The sequence below is a fragment of the Nicotiana attenuata genome, unplaced genomic scaffold, assembly GCF_001879085.1.
Source record: "Nicotiana attenuata strain UT unplaced genomic scaffold, NIATTr2, whole genome shotgun sequence".
In the NCBI taxonomy this organism is placed as follows: domain Eukaryota; kingdom Viridiplantae; phylum Streptophyta; class Magnoliopsida; order Solanales; family Solanaceae; genus Nicotiana; species Nicotiana attenuata.
In genome coordinates this window covers 229240-236856 of record NW_017670543.1, presented here as the reverse complement: position 1 = coordinate 236856, position 7617 = coordinate 229240, and positions in this window count along the sequence as shown.

Below are 7617 nucleotides of genomic sequence, written 5' to 3'. Positions count from 1 at the left end.
TGGTGCTGAAGTTAATCTGTCCTTCAATTCCTGGAAACTCCGTTCGCAAGCATCAGTGTATTGAAACTTTGCTCCCTTCTGAGTCAACTTTTTCAAAGGTTCTGAAAGGGAAGAAATATCTCTTTACAAATCTCCTGTAATAACCTGCCAAACCGAGAAAGCTACGAACCTCCGTCGGTGTCGTGGGTCTAGGCCAAGTCTTTACTGCCTTAATCTTTTGTGTATCAACCTGGATACCTTCACTTGAAGTGATATTCCCAAGGAAATCTACAGAGTTCAACCAAAATTAACATTTAGAGAATTTTGCACACAACTTCCCGTTTTGTAGAACTCTGAGCACAGTACGCAATCGATATGCATGCTCAGCCTCTGAACGAGAATACACCAATATATCGTCGATAAATACAATTACGAATAGATCTAAAAAGGGCCTAAAAATATAGTTCATCAAATCCATTAATACTACTGGGGCATTGGTTAAACCGAACGACATAACAAGAAACTCAAAATGCCCGTATCTGGTCCTGAATGTTGTCTTCGGAATATCTTCCTCCTTAACCTTTACGTGATGGTACCCGGACCTCAAGTCTATCTTTGAAGAACACTTGGCACCTTGCAACTGATCAAATAAATCATCAATCCTCGGGAGTGGGTACTTATTCTTGATCGTCACCTTATTCAACTGTCTATAATCAATACGCATCTGTAAGGAACCATCTTTCTTCCTTACAAATAACACAGACGCTCCCCACGTGACGTACTAGGTCTGATAAAGCCTTTTTCAAGTAAGTCCTTTAGTTGTTCCTTCAACTCTTTTAGCTCTGCGAGGGCTATTCTATAGGGAGGAATAGATACGGGATGAGTATCTGGTAGTAGGTCAATAGCAAACTCAATTTCTCGCTCTGGCAGAAGACCCAGAAGCTCATCGGGAAACTCATTAACCACAGGGATGGACTGAATGGTAGGTGACTCTACTTCCACACCCTGAACCCGAACTAAGTGATAAATACAACCCTTTCTGATCATCTTCCTTGCCTTGAGATAGGAAATAAATCTACCTCTCGGCGATGCTGTATTACCTTTCCACTAAACAGGATCCCCTGGAAATTAAAATCGGACTATCTTTGATCTATAATCAACGTTGGCATGACAAGAAGCCAACTAATCCATACCCATTATAACATCAAATTCTACCATATCTAACTCGATTAGGTCCGCTACGGTAGATCGATTATGAATTACTATTATACAACCCCTATATACTCGCTTAGCTATCACCGAGTCCCCAACAAGTGTAGCCACCTCAAAAGGTTTAACCAATTCAGGTTTTATTCCAAACTTACTAGCAACCAACGGAGTAACATATGATAAGGTGGAACCTGGGTCAATCAGTGCATATACATCATATGAGGAGACTGATAATATACCTGTAACAACATTAGGTGATGACTCTTGATCCTGTCGTCCTGCCAACGCATAAATGCGGTTCTGAGGACCGCTCGAGCTAGATGCTCCGCCTCTGCCTCAACCACGACTCATTTGTGCTTGTAAACCTTGCCCATGGGGGCGTACTCGTCGGACAATTCCTCATAATGTGGCCTGGATAACCACAAGTATAACAAACACCCAATCCCATACGGCACTGTCCGACATGCTGCTTACCATACTAAGCACCGTGGCAAGGGCGGCCTCATCTGACTTGACTCACCCCTATACTGAGAACCTGAGGCCCTGAATATATGGAACGATCAAATCTCTTACCTTCAAACTGAGGGGGTGTGCTAGCCGATGGCTGGGCTGGATACCTCAGGTACTATTGTCTCTGACCACCTCGAAACTCACTAGAAGGACCTGAAGACCTCGCTCTCTTATCTTGGGCCCTATCATGCTCACGATCGGCCCTCTGTTTCTGCTTACGTTCCTCTACACCCTGAGCGTATGCCTGAATGCGAGAAATATCCATGTCTGGCTGAAGTGAGACCGACATACAATCGTTAAGCTAGTACGGCTCTAATCTCATCACGAACCGGTGAACCCGATACTTCATCTTAGATACAATAGTGGGAGCATGCCTAGCCAACAAATCAAACTGAAGACTGTACTCCCGAACACTCATGTTACCCTACCGAAGGGTCAAGAACCTATCAACTCTGGCCCATCTAAGCTCTAGTGGCAGATATTGACGAAAAAAAGCTTCTGTAAACTCCTGCCATACTGTTGGAGGGGCATCCTCACCTCTAGACAATTCCCAAGACTCGTACCAATCAACTGCAACATCTCGGATTCTATAGGAAGCTAGCTCAACTAACTCAGTCGTAGTGGCCTTCATTACCCTTAACGTCCTCTGCATTCTATCAATAAATACTTGAGGGTCCTCGTTTGGATCTACCCCAATGAATATCGGAGGGTCTAAATTGATGAGGTCACGAACCCTCGCACTGACGGACCTATCTGCATGACCAATACCTAGTTCTTGACGCCGAGCCTGTGCGGCTACTAATGAGTTAATAGCTGAATAACATCTCTCATCTCCTGACCCGGTGCATCTTGCTGAGGGGCTGAACGGACAGGGGCGGGCGCTGGAGCTGGTTCCCCTCGGGGCTCTTCTGGAGAGGGCGGGGTATGTGAAGTCTAAGATGGAATCTCACTATGAGACTCTCCCCGAGCCCTGGTAACTCGTGGCGCTCGACTAGTAGTCTCACCAGCCACAGACTTTCCCTTTTGGGCGGTTGTAGTCTTTGGAGGCATCACTAAAAATATAACATATCGTTAGGAACATGAATTCTTATATCACACGATCTAAAATAAGAAGAGATGATAACATCATATATGTCCTGTAGCCTCCTGTCTATAAGTGTGGTGCACAACACACCCATAAACAAGACTCTACTAGACACGGTCTGTAGACAGCCCTAGGACAGAACGGCTCTGATACCACTTTTGTCACGACCCAAACCGATGGGCCGTGACGGGTGCCCGAATCCTACATGTCAAACATCCTTAAGCATGCATTTAAGATATAAACATGAATAACTTACGTGAGGGAAATCTATCCAAAAGACATATATACATATACATGCTGAATACAGTGGGCGAGCCGGCAAGGCTGTAATAGACAACTATATACCCAAAACTGAAAGCCGACAAGGCCACATACTATCCAACTATACATAACTGTCTACAGACCTCTAATAGCAATACAACTGTACAAAGACGGGACTGAGCCACATCATACCCATATGTATATACAAGCATATCGTACCAAAATCAAAAGCAGCTCCGGATCAAGTGGAGCACGCTAACTCTCGCTGACCAAGGATCCTAAGAAGGGGGACCGTCAGCTTGTCTACCTGCACCTGCGGGCATGAAACGCAGGCCCCGGGAAATAGGGTGTCAGTACGAATAATGTACTGAGTATGTAAGGCATGAAAATTAGTACATAAAAGACATAGATGAAACATGAAATAAAGAAATGCACCTGTAAGTTTGAATAACTTTGTAAATCTTGAAATATTTATAATGTCATGCACGTGCGTATAAATGTCGTGTCATGCGTAGGTATAGGTGTACATAACATCATCAAGCCTCACAGGGCATCCCATCATATCATCTCGGGCAAAATTATCAACATATACCAGCTGATCAGGGGTGGTGCGTATATAACGCCATAACCTTTTCCCATATCCCATATCCCATATACATATGTATATGCGTATATAATGCCATCTGATCATGGGTCAATGTACATGTATAAATGTATGAAGTGCATAAGAAATACGTCAAGATTTCCCGGAATGTCATAAAATAATATGCCTGTCGGATAAACTTTATCAAATACGTATTTTTCTGAGACCCATGAACAGAAGATATGATAATAATTCACACGGGGAATCAAGAATATAGACACCCCTAGTATTTCTGTGAATAGAGTCATTTATGGAAATTGTGCATTTGCTCGTTTCGTTCGTGTTGTATGGATCATGCCAAAAAGAAAGAAGGGAAAGCCTTAACATACCTGGAGTAGGGGAAATTTCGTATGATATTCTTGAAAAAGATTGCATCGTACTCCTTTAGAACCACAAAATTTTTACGTTTTTAAGCTTCTAATAATTCTCGTTGGATTTGGTTGAAAGACGTTTTGCTGAAAGCTTGAAGAATGGCTAACGTTCTGATTTATAGTGCCTTTTAATTATCAATTCATGGCTAACGTTTCTAATTGTAAGAATGGCTAATCTTCAGATTGTAGTGACTGTATACAAGATATAGGCAATGAAGTAAATGTGTAACTAACACATTAAATCATAATGCCACCTAATAAGAAATGACTAAGAGTTATTTCTTTAGGATGTGGCTTGCTGCCACGTGGGGATGGGGGTGGGAAAGTTTAATCTTTAATTATTTAATAGGTAATTAGGTAATGTCCCGTTACTCGGTAATTAACTAGTTACCCGCATAATTAAGAATTGTCTCAAATTAATTAAATTTCTACTTATTTTTTTATACACTTTATACATCATACTATCATGGTCATATGTTACCTTGTATGGTACTAGTCCAATAAATATCAGTTATTATAGCTCGGACCGTATTTTATCCCAATTCGACAACCTTCAACGAAACTCATTTTCTTTAATTCGTATACCCTTTACCCTTCATGTCACTTACTTATCGCTTGTTATAAATAGCATAAATACGTCAACCTCAAGATAATCTCATCCCTGAGTCAACGTCGATTAACTGAAGACGAAACTTTAACGTACGAAAATGCGAAATGTAACATAAAAGATTAGCATGTCAGAAACAACTTTTTTATTCCTTATTGCTTGTCTCTATTCTAATATTTTTTATTCAAAAAGCTACTGCATATCACTGCATTACACGAAGAATAGGAGAGAGTTAATCTACTAACTTTATTATAATACAATGAAGCTGTCATGTGTTATATAATAATCATTAAATAAACTAAAGAATGAGATGAATCAACATACAGTAAAAAAAAATCACAATTTCTTCAGTTTGATGAAAACCCAAATAGTATTTCTTGCTAAAATCTTACCATAATTGGGTATTTCACTACATGACATCTAATAATCATTGCTAGAGATCAATAAATAAGCTTCTTCACTTTGAGTCCTCTTCTTGTTTCAGTCATCGAAGCTTTTTTGAGAGGCTAGGGTTTTTGGTAATGGGTTTCTTTGTGGATGGAGTTGAGGGAAAACTACGAATGGAACTGGTGGGTTTAGCATTTTTCAAACTCACGTGAGTGTTACATGGGGTTAGCACCATTAGTTTTTAATTTGATTCTGTTAGTGAGACTAAAGGTGCTCTAGTTTAGCAAAGTTAAAGGATTAAAGATGCTCTGGCTTATATTTGAAGGACAAAAATGAAACTACTCCCATAGATAAGGAATAATTTTAGTCAAAAACTCACAAATACAGACACAATGTATGAGTTTACATGTGGGGGGATGTGTATATTCTTCGTTGACTTGATAAATATGTTACTGTTATAAATAGAATTTTATTTATGGTGAATGTCTATATTTAGAGAGATTCTAGGGTTTATTACTTGGTGGCTAAGTCACCCTCTCCCTATAAATAGAGGGTTCTATTCCATTATAATTCATCCCAAAATCCAATAAGAATTCTCTCTCCCTCTTTATCTGCAATATTGTTCTTGTTCTTTTATTATTTTATAACACGTTTTCAGCACAGGACTCTAACCAATTGAGTAGAAGCTTTGGGATTGAGCATAATGATTGTCAATTATTCCATGAACTTCCTTCATGATTAAATTCTGGATTTAAGGTAAGTATTTTACCGTATTTTTCTCTTTTATTCTATACTTTGATTTTAAATACAAGCAAAGACAACAAAGTTTGATTATAACTCTAATGGAGTTTGTAAGAAATTATAACCATCTGAAATGGTAAAATTTCTATGCCTCGCCATGATCAAATTCATGTATGATTGTGGGCAAAGAATTGAAAACCCGTCCCATTGAATTTGCTCCATTCTCATTCCCTTAAGAGAATGTGATAGCAGTATGTGATAAGTCTGAAAGAAGACAAAAGTATGAATGTATCAATGGATATGGACGTGGCAATAGACGAAATTATAATCGTCATCATTTGTGGTAATGAGAACAATAAGGATTCTCAAAATAATCTTTCACTCTGTGAAAAATATTTGTCATCGATTTGACATGAGATTTTGTAAAGCACATATAGATGATTATGGTCCATTCATGATGTGAATGTGACAACATCTGATTTATGAATACATATTCATTCTTCAAAGAATATGAATGTGCTAGTGGTAGTGAATATACCGCACTCACCTCTAAAAGGAGGTTTGAGATGATATAAGAAAATAATGTCATTATTATGGCATGAATGGTCATTGGTCACGTACCTATTGTACGCCAAAATATTTTGGCATTGTGATTGTTAAAAGACAACGGTAATGCAAGAAACAGATCTTGCATATAATTTTGACCATAACCATAATGGTATAACTTTCTCTTTAAAAGAAATATTCACCATATGGGTGTTGATGAATATGTGGTACTACAAAATTAATTGAGAACTCTGCAAGAGCCAATTATACTATTTTGGAGAAACAGAATTAATTATCAATAAGGTATTGTGTTGTAGTAAGTCTCAAAGAAACTTATTCAGTTTCCAAAGTATACGCGAAAGCGGTTGATTATATTGAGACTATAAATAAAGGAAAGATTTAATATCTTCTATTACTACAACTTGTAGCGGGGTAATATGTATGTGAAAAGCTACCCGCTTTATTCTCCAATTTGTACTACATAAACAAAAGAATACCACAATGAAGTGGATATTATTGATATAAAAACCCATATCACAATAAACTTGGAGTTTATTCATAATTGCACACATCATGGTGTAAACTTGAAGTTTATCAATATTGATAATTTATCCTTGGCATAATTGGTTTAGCCGTGTTAATTCAAGTATGATGTGCAAAAAAAAGAGAATTCACATGGGTAAATATTAAAGAACTAGAAAGTTCTTTACGAATTCTCTTACATTGCTTGTCTCATTAATTAATAGACCAATTAAAATTGGGATTGAATTCCATGAATGCTAGAAATATCAAAGGTGAATATGGGCCCATTCACCTGTCATGTATACCACATAAGATGCATCTATGAGATGGTACATGTGCAATTATTATTGACCCGCAACCTGGTATTTGCGAGGTAACTTGCTCAATAATTTCATATAGAGCATAATTTCCAGATTTTTTTATTCAAGATAGTTCTTCTTGATAAGTTGGTTTACATCACAGTTGGTTTAGCAAAATGATTTATTGAGTGCCTCCATTTAATAGTTAAACTATTGCTTATGAGAACAAAGTTATCTATATCAGTTTGATATAGGTTATATATGAAAGTATATTGCATTCTCCCCTCACAAGTGGTTTCAGGGTCAGGAACCAAATAATTCTATCTCATTATTATTGACGTGCGGTGTATATTTTGATTAACACCATAACGCACAAAGATTGGTTCTCAAAGTTGAGGAAACAAGTTAGTTTTTCTAACATGAGGGGGAGACAAGATACAAATGTTGAGAAAAAGTTA